Source organism: Panthera leo, chromosome D1 (assembly GCF_018350215.1).
Source record: "Panthera leo isolate Ple1 chromosome D1, P.leo_Ple1_pat1.1, whole genome shotgun sequence".
NCBI classification, from domain to species: Eukaryota; Metazoa; Chordata; class Mammalia; order Carnivora; family Felidae; genus Panthera; species Panthera leo.
In genome coordinates, this window is record NC_056688.1 from 106667895 (window position 1) to 106680698 (window position 12804).

Genomic DNA, 12804 nt, shown 5'->3' on the forward strand with positions numbered 1-12804 from the left:
GTGTCTTCCCCCCACCTGCCCTGGATCACGTATGGAATCTTCTCCATCCTCGCTGGTCTTATTTATTGTCCCACCCCTTCCTGAAACCAGGAATCGGCCTCTGCCTGACTCCATCCAGGATGTGGAAAAGGAGTGAGTAAACCCCTGGCTGTCCCTTAGGGGAGCTGTGTGCTCTACGTCTACAGTGAGGAAGGCAAAACATGAGTTGAGCCCACTGTCCCTCAGCCTTAGACCTAGACTATTCCATGTGGCCCGTGCCTTTGGGTTAGCTACGTCTTCTGTTTTCCAGACTCCCTAGGCTTCAGACCCTTCCCACAGCTCCCTAGATCACACAGACTAGCTCTTCTCAGCCTGCAATGGTAGGTTTAGTGGTGAAGGGGCCAAAATTAGGTGCCTTAGTGCGGCAAACACACCCTAAGGTACTTCACAAACACACACAGATTCTAACACCAGGCTCTCATCCCTCAGACCCTGACAGCCCCCAGCCCCAGGGACTGCAGTCAGCTCTCTGGGACTGCTGATCCCTGTAGGCCTGAATTAATCCGACTCTCCAGAGAAACAGAACCACTAGGATGTGTACATGTACAGAGAGAGATTTATTTTAAGGAATTGGCTCCCAAGATTGTGGAGGCTGGCACATTCAAAATCTGGGGACCCAGGGAAGAGTTGAAAGAAGAGACAAGTTCCCCAGTCTGAAGGCGATCTGGAGGCAGACTTCCTCCCTCATCTGGGGGACCTTTTTTCTTTAAGGCCTTCAACTGATTGGATGAGCGCCCCCTCTCATCCCTGCCCCCCCACCACCACATTATGGAGGGAAATGTGCTTTACCCAAAGTCTACTGATTTGTACATTAATTATATCTAAAAATTACCTTCACAGAAACATCTAGATTGATGTTTGACCAAACATCTGAACACCACAGCCTAACCAGGTTGACATATAAAGTCAGCCACCACCAGGCCTGAGGACTGCCCTGACCTCTGAAGAATCTGAGTGAGACCAGAGCCCCTCCCACAGATGACAATACATCTCGGGGGACAAGTCCTGTTGCGCAGTCTGCGAGACTCAGACCAACAGGTTTTGCTGGGAATGAAACTTTTGAGAAAAGAAGGAAAGGAGTAGTGATTTTAGGTGTTTTTAAATGATCAAGAATTGGAAAGGATTTTTAAATTTTTGCATACTGCCCTTGCCTTTTCCAAATCCCTTTGGCATCTTTTTGAGAGAGAGAGAGAGAGGGGCAGAGTGTGTGAGTGTGGGAAGGGCAGAGGGAGAAGGAGACACAGAATCCGAAGCAGGCTCCAGGCTCTGAGCTGTCAGCACAGAGCCCGATGCCGGTCTCGAACTCACAAACCGTGAGATCATGACCTAAGCCAAAGTTGGACGCTTAACTGACTGAGCCACCCAGGCGCCCTGTGATTCAATAGTTCTATACATTGTTCAGTGCTCATCCATCCGACTTATTTTGCTTTTAGCATAATACACTCTAGCTCCATCTACATCACATAACTTCTTAAAAAAATTTTTTTTGATGTTTATTTTTGAGAGAGAGAGAGAGACAGAGCATGAGCAGGGGAGGGGCAGAGAGAGGGAGACACAGAATCTGAAGCAGGCTCCAGGCTCTGAGCTGTCAGCACAGAGCCCGACGCGGGGCTTGAACTCACAGACTGTGAGATCATGACCTGAGTCAAAGTCAGACACTCAACCAACTGAGCCACCCAGGCGCCCCCATAACTATTTTTAAATAAATGACTAATGTGATGTTATAGCCTAAACCAAAAAATATTCTAATTAATAAAAATTTAAATGGAATAAATAAATCATACTTTTCGATAGAAAACTTGCCTACAAAATCCTGGAATAAAAAATGTTTTGAATAGTAAAGCAAATAGCAGAAATTTAGAGAGAGGTCAATTTGAATAATGCTCACCTAAAACCACTGTTGGGCCAAACTTTAACAACTTATCAGCAAAAAAAACCCAGAAAAATATTCAGCAAAATGATAAAAACGATTAACTTTTATTGGTGGACTTTCCAGTGTGTGATTTTCAAAGTATTCAAAGTTTCAACAAAAACTACATAAAATTTCAAAATATAGTGTCAAAAATAAAAGAGCAGGGGCACCTGGGTGGCTCAGTCAGTTAAGTGTCTGTTTCTTGGTTTTGGCTCAAGTCATGATCTCACAGTTGGTGAGTTTGAGCCCCGCATCAGGCTCTGTGCTGATGGCCTGGAGCCTGTTTGGGGTTCCGTCTCCCTCTCTCTCTGCCCTCCCCTGCTCTCTCTCTCTCTCTCAAAAATAAATAAATAAATATTTTAAATTTTTAATTAAAAAAGAGTAAATGACAAAATGAACAATTTTCAAAAAAATACACTTTTAATATCTCCTAGAAAAGATAATAAATAATTCAATAGAAAATGGGTAAAAGGCAGAACATTAAGTTTTCAAAAGAAAAAAGCCACATGGCTAATAAATTTATGGACAACCATATAAAACCCACTAGAAATTAAAGACATACAAACTAAAATGGAATATCAACTTTTATTTTCAAAAGATCAAGAATTAAGGTGTGCTCATTGTCAAAGTCGGTGAGAGTGTAGTTAAATAGAAATTCATTATTCAAGAGCAGAATTATAAAATAGTTCATGCTAGAAGGCTGCTAAAAACACAATTTGGCATCATTATCAAGAGATTTGAAATGAGTCTTCACTAATTCAGATGCCATTTATTGAGCATGTAGTGTTGGGCATGTAGAAACTACCATGCATACACAAAGCACTCCACATGCAGAGATGAAATGAAAACATACGCATGAACAGAGGTAATGGTATATATCTTAGTGCACAGTGCAGGTATAGGCTCATATTTTTATTTTCTATAAGTCAACATAATTTTAATTTAAGTCCCAATTTCTGGGGCGCCTGGGTAGCTCAGTTGGTTAAGTGTCCGACTTCAGCTCAGGTCATGATATCTCAGTTTGTGGGTTCAAGCCCACGTCAGGCTCTGTGCTGACAGCTTAGAGCCTGGAGCCTGCTTCAGATTCTCTCTCTCTCTCTCTCTCTCTCTCTGCCCCTCCCCTGCTCATGCTCTCTTTCTCTCTCTCTCTCAAAACTAAATAAATATTTAAAAAAAAATTAAGTCCCAATTTCCTCCAAGTGGGCAGTAAATCACAAATTGGTTAGTTTTGTGGATTATTTTTAAAATCCTTCCCTACCAGAACTATCTATATCTCACAGACATGTGCAATACTACAGTGATGGGGTGACAAAAACCTACAGATTATCAGTTCTATGTTCAAAAGACTACCAAATGAATACTGACCCTGTGCCCTTGGCTGCTACAACCTTGCCATTTACCACTACATGAGGCATTGGCATTGGGGGCTTCCAGTCTCGCTGATTAGCTCCCTAAGCAGCCACTCTGCTATGGGCCTGCTGTTCCCTGGGGTTCTACCAGATGTCAGGACTGGAATCCTTGTGGCCTGCAATGCACAGACCCTCCCCCATTTTTTACCCCTCCCACACACAACTTCTTTCCTCTTCTCTCATCTCTTCCAGAGAACTTCTCATGTTACCTATGGATCTTAGGTTTTGAAAAGTCAAGCAGTATTACAAGCTCCTTCTGTTTTTCATCAGCAAAATGCCTTTGAAGAGACAAACAACACAAAACAAAACACCCCTACAGATATGATAAACCTTAGGGATGTGGGAAAGACACAAGGGAAATTTCAAAGAAATCATCCATAATAGTATTGGCCAGCCATATCCGTCTTCCTAAGAAATGTTTGAGGCCCTATCATGAGAAGAAATACGGAGAACCTATTGTTCTCTTTGAAGAATTGTGGCCACTCCAGATTCTGAGGTTTCTGAAGAGAATGCCCCACGGTTCTTCATGGGCATTTTATGTTGCAAACCAGCAGTTGGACTTCATGAGACGATCGGTGGTGCAAAGATTTAAAAAGAATTAGGTAGGGAGTGACATCATGGAAGATGGGCACCAGGAATCCATCTTTTCGTCTGGATGACAAAAGCACTGGTAGAAGCTATCTGGTTAACGATTTAAAAAATATAGAGCCTATTCAAAGCTCGGAGCTTCCAGATGAAGTCTTGGCTTATAAAGTGTTTTTCATTTTAGTCAGTTTCAGCCACTAGCACAGTATTGGCTACTATCCATAAACATCCATCCTTGGGGTAGGTAGCTATGTCCACATTCCTTGGAACAAGCTATGGGGGCCAGCGTGGGCAAAAAGGGACTTTGTCCTTCAGACAGTCAGGTGAGCATCATCGGACTCTTGATTTCGACTCAGGTCATGATCCCAGGGTCATGGGATCGAGCCCTAGGTCAGGCTCCGTGCTGAACCTGGAGCCTGCTTAAGACTCTCTCTCTCTCTCTCTCTCTCTCTGCCTCTCTCCCCCACTCATGCTCTGTCTTTCTCTCTCTCTAAAATAATTTAAAAAAGAAATACAAAGAAAAAAGAAAAAATTATCAACTGAGAATTTTATAGCCAACAAAACTGTCCTTCAAAAATGAAGGTTAAATTAAAATATGCCTACAGAAACTCAAAGCTTAGGGAGTTCATTATCACTAGATCTGCCCTGCAAAAAAATACTAAAGGTAGTTTTCAGGTTGAAATAAAAGTACGCTAGACAGTAATTCAAAGTTCCAACTATATGCTGTGTATTCACAATAGTTAAAAGTGAAAAGATGGAAAAAGATATTCCATGTAAATAGTAATCAAAAGGAATCTGGGTTGGCTACATGAGTATCAGACAAAAGACTTGAAATCCAAACGTTTACAAGAGGCTAAAGAGAACATTATATATTAATAAAAGTTTCAATACAACAAAGATATCTAACAATCATAAACATTTACACACCTAAAGACAGGCCCTCCAAATGTATGAAGTAAGAAAGACTGCAAGCTAGGAAATATAAGGCACTCATTCCCCCCATGGCAACATTAATAAATTTTTAAACACTACAGACTTAAGAAAATAACTTCATAGGAGCTCTGGAAAACAATCAAAGGACCACAGCGACCAAATGAAAACCAATCGAGGATAACAGCACATTCAAAAAGGTAGGAAATTTTTACTTACCTTACCCCCACCCTTTCCATAATCTGCACAGTAATGGCCTGGAGGAAAGCCCAGCTTTCAAAGCCTTCTGTAGAACTGGAAGGAGAAGAGAAAACCTCATTTGGAATGTTCTCACCTGTCTGGAGGCTGCCTGGAGTAGCGGTCTCTGTTTCAACTAACCAGGAGCTCAAGGCAGGAAAAGGAGCATAATTCATCTCGGGCTGAGTAAAGAGACTGAAAGTGGTGGACAATGGCTGTAAAAGCTGGAGGGACTATAGATGTACAGAAGGCAGAAATTACAGGTGAAGAAATACAACAGACCATCTCAAGTCCCAAAAGGAAGGAACGCCTGGGTAACTCTGTTGGTTAAGTGTCTGACTCTTGACTTCAGCTCAGGTCATGGTCTCACAGTTCATGGGTTCAAGCCCCATGTCAGGCTCTGTGCTTGGGATTCTCTCTCTCTCTCTCTCTCTCTCTGTCCTTCCCCGGCTTGTGTGTGCTCTCGCTCTCTCTCAGAATAATCTTAAAAAATAAATAAAGTCCCAAGGGGAAGCTGTGATGAGACTCTGCAAAGTAAAGAAATAAAATCTTCTTTCCCAGGACACTGACACAAGACAAATACTAAAGTGTTCATGGGTCTGCAGGAAAGCAGTGCAAGGTTAGCATGAGTTTTGTTTCTTTGGTTTTGGCTGGAACCATAATAAGTCAGAGAAAGCTACAGTTTTCTCTCTGGACTCATCATGATGATGGAAAGAGATTTAGTAGGTAGAAATGACTGGATTTGGAACTGACTGAGCTTTGAGTGAGGGTAAAGGGAGAGTGAATGGATATTGTAAAGGCTTTCACTTGGGTAACTGGGTGGGTGAGAGTATCATTTACAGAGACAGACAAGAGGAGGAAGTGACAGTAAGAGGACCAGTGTTTGAAGGAGATAGCAGGAGTGATACATTTCTCTTCTCTTGTGGTTTTGCTAGCCATTCCTAATGTCTGCTTTGCTGGATACAACTTCTCAAAGCCCTCTTTAAAATCAGAGTCAAATGGTTCATGAGATCAAGCCCCATGTCGGGCTCCAGGCTAACAGCACAGAGCCTGCTTGGGATTCTCTCTCTCCCTCCCTCTCTGTCTGCCTCTCTCCAACTTCTGTATTCATTCTCTCTCTCTTTCAAAATAAATAAATAAGCTTTAAAAAAATATAATAAAATCAGAGTCAAAAGAGTTCACCCTTAGCGCTCTTCTCTTCTCCTTTGACATAACCATCTTTGATGTTCTTGACATTAATAGGGACTTAATGTGCACCTACACCTGCAGTGTCGCCAGCCCAGACCCTCTATTTAATGTAGACATATATTTCAAATGCCAACTGGAAAACCCTCCTTAGATATCCCCAGCAAGTAATGGAAAGAAAGCATAAATTTGCTCCTCTTATATTCTGATTTTAGAGAATGTCCACTCAGATGCACAAGAAAGACAATTAGGACTCAATCTGATTTCCTATTCCTAAATTCAATACTCAATGATACACAAAAATCTGGCGATAAAAATATATCACCATATAACACTGCCATAAGATATCTCTCAAAATCATTTCTTTACATCCACCCACAATGACACAACTTTAAGACCTTCTTTGCATTTCACACAGACTGTTGCAGTATCTTTCCAACTAGGTCTCCTTGTCCTTGACTCCCTTGACTTCTTCTTTCCTTTTCCACTCACCTGTCGGTAATTTTTTTTATAAAACACAGGAAACTATGGCACTCCTCTTTTTAAAACCTTTTGATAGCCCTTTAGTATCTGTGGCAAAGCCAACTTAATCATTAAGCATGGCAGGCACAGTGCCTGAGGCATATAAACATGTTTAAAAACATTTTATTTTTTATTTTAAAAATTGTTTTAATGTTTATTTATTTTTGAGAAAGAGAGAGACAGAGTGTGAGCTGGGGAGTGGGGGGGGGGGGGAAGAGAGAGAGAGAGAGAGAGAGAGAGAGAGAGAGAATCCCAAGCAGGTTCCATGCTCATCACAGAACCCAACATGGGGCTCAGTCCCACGACCCTGGGATCATGACCTGAGCCAAAATCAAGAGTTGGACACTCAACCAACTGAGCCACCCAGGTGCCCCCTGTTATCCTGGCACAGTTATTCAGTCCCCCCTTACTACCAAAAGTGCCTCAGTTTTGCTTTTATGATCATCCTGCCTAAGGCCTTTCTTTTCAGGTCAAGCAGCTGGAAATGAGTCAATGAACTAGGCATGAGTTATCACGACATGGGAGGAAACCCGTAAGATAAACCAGCACAATTTTTAGCGTGGGTTCACAAATCCAGTATCAGGAAGAATTAGGAAGACAGCCTATTTAGCAGTCCTGTCCTCAACCCAAAGACCAGCTAAAGATCTCTCCATCCAAAATGGAGAGAATAAAGTCTCCCACTTAGCAGGAAGTCAAAGGCTTAAGGAGGTACATTCAGGTAGAGAATCTGAAAACAATAATACAACTTACTAAGTCAGCCTCTGTTTTCTTATCACCAGGCATCAGCAATTTTAAATAATGTAAGTGATAAACTCTTCCTACCCAACCAAAAAAAAAAAAAAAAAAAAAAATACTTTGTCGGTCCGAGTTCTAGACAATAGATGTGATTATTGTTAAGTTTTGATAATGTATCTGTAGGCCTTAAGTTAGCACAGTTTTGTTACTTGTCACTTAATAGATATTGTATCCAGGGGCGCCTGGGTGGCTCAGTCAGTTAAGGTCTGACTTCGGCTCAGGTCATGATCTCACGGTCCGTGAGTTCGAGCCCCGCGTCGGGCTCTGTGCCGGCAGCTCAGAGCCTGGAGCCTGTTTCGGATTCTGTCTCCCCCTCTCTCTATGCCCCTCCCCCCCACTCACACTCTGTCTCTCTCAAAAATAAAATAAAAACATTAAAAAAACTTTTAAATAAGTATTGTATCTACATGGACATTGATTTGGAGGACTGAGCCATATCAGTGGTCCCAGGGATCCGTGGACCCAGCTACACTCATTCCTTCCAAGAAGAAGTTCATGAAGATTTAGAATCCTACCAGCTCCCCTTGGGCACTATCGTGCCTTCCATCCCTGTGGCACGACATATTCCTGCCTTTCCATAGAGGGTTCAAACAAATGATGAAAGCATAGTGATTGGGAAGATAAAGAACTTGAACTTGAATTACTTAAACTATGTCATTTTATGTGGCCACCTGGCATCTCATCTGTGTTTAAAATTTAAAACAATAAAACAACGCCAACTGTGAGATGTAACACCTTTGTCTGGCAAGTGAACATTTAATTTTGTGTAATGAAATATTTTACTGAACTTGAATAATATTTTCCAAATGGAACTTACATTTTTAAGCCCTTACCTGTTTTAAAACCAATGAATAAATTAAGAAACACAAAATGTTATGTCAGCGGTAGAAGAGGGGTTGCTTCTGCTGAACCTTTTGCTGATGTTTCCATTTTGTTGTGTCCGGGTTTTTTTGGTTTTTTGTTTTTGCTTTTTTTTTTTTTTTTTTTACTCACTGGACAATTATTTACATAAAATACCATTTCAGGCTGTAAGCAAAGGATCAAAGTTCAAACGGCAAGGCAGGATAAAATCTATTGAGCACATAGTGGCACTTTGTATTAGTTGTTTTTTCTGTTTTAAAATTTTTTTAAGTTTATTTATTTTTGAGAGAAAGAGAGGGCACAAATCGGAGAGGGACAGAGAGAATTCCAAGCAGACTCCACACTTTGCACAGAGCCGCACATGGGGCTCGATCCCACGACTGTGAGATCATGACCTGAGCTGAGATCAAGAGTGGGACATTTGACCGACTGAACCATCCAGGCACCCACACCCCATGTATTAGTTGTTTTATGTATTCAAAATTCAATTAAAAATATTTTGTCCCTATGAATGCTAGCTATGATTATTATTTGCTTATTTCATGATTATTACTGACAATAATTTTGCCATACAGAGGATGAAGAGCTTAAAATATGTCCTATTCTGGGTGACAACATATATGCTAGGTTCTGCCCCCCCCTAAAATTGGGGAACTGAGGATGGAACGAATTTGTGCAAGACTCCCAACAGGAACTTTTGTCACTGGACAACAACACTCTCGATGTTCCCCTGCCACAAAGGTAGGGAAGCAGCAAAGTACGGATGGCTAAACGACGGGAAGGGTGTGAATGCCAAGCCTCCCCTCCCCAGGCGGCGAATAGGCCAAGAGAACAACTAGAGCTAAGAAACGGATGGCTGGAAGGAGTTTCAGAGTCTTGAGGAGGGTGCCCCCCGGTGGACAGTGGTGTGAACTGCACCTTTTTCCTCCACAAGGTGCAAGCGACAGGGACTTCACCTGAGGCAGATGGAAGCAACAGAGGAGAGGAAATAGGTACGACTCCACCCTCTTCCGTGTCATTCAAGGTATCTCTCGTCCAGGAGCAAAAGAAAGAGAAGAAAATACTCGGAAATGACTCGCCCTTAAACCTGAAATAACTGAGTACCGATGCTGTCAGGCAGACCTGGGACTCTAAACAGACGGAAAGTTGTATTTTTTCGAAGTTGTATTTTCGCAGAGCCTAGTTACTTGGCTTTGAGGGAAATCTCGTCTGCAACTCTTGCGTGGGTGTTGAGTAAAATCCAGGGGTGCCTGGGTGGCTCAGTCGGTTGCTTCCGATTCTGTGTCTCGCTCTCTCTCTGCCCCTCCCCTGCTCATGCTCTGTCTCTGTCTCTCAAAGATGAATAAACGTTAAAAAAAATAAAAAAAAATCCAAACACCATTCCTACCCCACCCGCACCCCAAAACAGGAATCATTTTGCTATCTGCCAACAGAATCGCATGGACAGCGTCTGTGGAGGGCAGATGACGCTTTGGTTTTCTGTGCTGTGGGCATCCCCTCCAGAGGCTGAACTTCTCAAGGACTCTATTGTTGACTCTCCAGAAACTATCGTGGTGCCTGGAAACGTGATCACCGTGTGCACTGCTGTGGATTGCCTACACGCGTGATGTGCTGCCCACTCCCCACTGTCTTCAGGACTGAAGGATGCATCTTCCACCTGCTAGGAGTGTTGACGGCTGACAGCTCCCAACTGAGACCCTCTGGGAGGGTCACCCCTTGTCCTTGGCAGCCTGCAGCCACCAGCCAATAAACACAGAGGCCCTCTAGTAAAGGGCTGGCCTTCCGTCCTCACTGCAGGACAACCCCATAAGGGCTATTGCAGCTCCCCAGCTCCCCGGAGGCTGGCTCAGGCCTTTGCCATGACAGCATCGCGGCTCAATTCTCTCTGCCAAGTTCTGCTTCCTCACCCTCCCCCAGGGAACTTCCTGCCCGAAAACCTCCGTCTCAGGGTCTGCATCCCAGGGAGGCTGATCTGCAACAGTAGAGCATGTTCTGGGACCTACTGGAAAACGAGCAAGGATCCAAGATGGTGAGGTGTCCTGAAGTCATGTGCTGTTTTGTCTGCCCGACTCCTTCACCTCCTGATCCACAATAATCATACGGTTCTGGAGAACCCGCCTGTCGTGTTATTTTAAAGCCGTCTTCGGGGCGCCTGGGTGGCTCAGTCGGTTAGGGGTCTGACTTCGGCTGAGGTCCTGATCTCGCGTTCATGAGTTCGAGCCCCAGGTCAGGCTCTGTGCTGACAGCTCAGAGCCTGGAGCCCGCTTCTGATTCTGCGTCTCCCTCTCTCTCTCTGCCCCTCCCCCGCTGTCTCTCTCTCTCAAAAATAAATACACATTATAAAAAATGAAAAATAATAGTGACATTCACGGAGTGCTCACGCTGTTCTAGGCACTGTTTTAAACGGGTTAGGACCTTCATCCCCCCCCCCCCCCCCCCACCATGTTCCATATCACCTTCGTTGCAGGCTCTGTGGCCCCTTAGGCAGCTGCCCCACTCAACCTGCTTTACCCAGTGCCTTACGTGGGTAAATGTTTATAGCAGCAATATCCCCACTTGGCGAAATAAGGAAATTGAGACCAAGAGCTGCTTTATGATGAACCCAGAGGTAACTAGGGGAAGAGAGTACATCAGGGCCAAACCATGACAATGTGGGCAGGGACCAAAGACGGCGTCAGCCACGGGACTCACAGGCAGAGGCAGAGTCTGCATGTGACCCTAAGGCGCGGGGGGGGGGGGGGGGGGCATGTAGGAGGTGAGTAGCAGTAGATGCTAGTGGGTAGGATAAGCTTTTGCAGCCGATCTGTGCCATGTTTGGGATGCAAGGTGCTCTGCAGCCTCCAGATGCCGAGAGGTGTATTGGCCTGCACGCGGTATCTACTCACAGAGCGGAAGCAACAAGTTGCGTTCTCTTCCCAGGAGGTGGGGGAAAACGCGGTCCGGGGAGCCACAGAGCATCAGAATTTCTTTGGCACGAATCAGCCTCGCGGGATCGACGTGGCAGAGACCAGCAAGTCGTGGGTGCCCCCGAGCTGGCCCAGACACTGACGCCCGGGAGGAGAGGGCAGCTGCGGGAGCCCAGCCGGGGGCGCTTTTGCCACCCTCTCGGCTCAAGGCGGACAGAGAAGTGTCAGGATGTCGAGCCCCCCTGCGGAAGCGGAGGTCTTCCACGTCTCCCAGGGCAGCCCCGAGGCACCTCCCCCGGAGCCGTGGGACTTCACCGGGCAATAGGAAAACTGCTCATAGGGCGTTGATGCAAGGGGGCTCACACTCAGGACTACTGCTCTGCAAGGCTGGGCTCCGGAAGGGGGGGTGGGGGAGACTCACCAGCCGCGTCCATCAAGAACATACACCCATGACACTCCGAGCCCGAGGACCCTGGCAGATATATAAAGAGAAGTGTGGAGGGGCGCCTGGGTGGCGCAGTCGGTTAAGCGTCCGACTTCAGCCAGGTCACGATCTCGCGGTCCGTGAGTTCGAGCCCCGCGTCAGGCTCTGGGCTGATGGCTCGGAGCCTGGAGCCTGTTTCCGATTCTGTGTCTCCCTCTCTCTCTGCCCCTCCCCCGTTCATGCTCTGTCTCTCTCTGTCCCAAAAATAAATTAAAAAAAAAAAAAAAAAAAAAAAAAAAAAGAGAAGTGTGGAAAGATGCATGTATATCGTGACCGATCTGTCATCCTCCAAAGATGGGGAAATAACCCTTTAGAAGCTTCTCGAAGTCTCTTTCTCTAGATATTTCCAGAGCCGCAAATAGACCTGTCTTAGGACTCTGTCAGTTGCAAGGGCTGGAAAACTCAACAATAAGCAGAGTGAGGAATTTACTTGTTTAAGTGACTATTGTATCCTGGAGTAGATGAGTCCAGCTGTAGATGATGTCAGACTTTTTTTTTTTTTTTTTAATGAGACTTAATTGCAGTTTCAATCTCCCCCAGAAATGTCTTTTTTTTTTTTTTTTAACGTTTATTTTAGAGAGAGAGAGCGAGCACGGGAGCAGGGGAGGGGCAGAGAGAGAGGGAGACACAGAATCCGAAGCAGGCTCCAGGCTCTGAGCTGTCAGCACAGAGCCCGACGCGGGGCTTGAACTCACGGACCGTGAGTTCACGACCTGAGCCAAAGTCGGACGCTTAACCGACTGGGCCACCCAGGAGCCCCAGAACTGCCCCATTTTTATCCCTTTTACGCCATCAGGCAGCTCGATGACATCACGCTTGAGGAGAGGGCTCTGCTGCTAACGTCACGTGAAAGCCACTCTTCTGGGAAATCAGCTGAGGCCACAGCGGCCTCGTCTTTCTGACTCCGAACTTCTCGCTGCCACCCTGGTCACTGCTCGT

The 12804-nt window shown here is 45.0% G+C and overlaps 1 long non-coding RNA gene across 1 annotated transcript; it reads right to left on the bottom strand.

Moving 5' to 3' along the window:
- Positions 1-622: 622 nt before the first annotated feature.
- LOC122200348 lies at positions 623-11689 on the bottom strand. Its single transcript, XR_006193800.1, has 3 exons — positions 11361-11689; positions 5095-5169; positions 623-1095 (listed from the first exon to the last, which is right to left on the bottom strand). It is a non-coding gene; the product is annotated as an uncharacterized LOC122200348 (long non-coding RNA).
- Positions 11690-12804: the final 1115 nt, after the last annotated feature.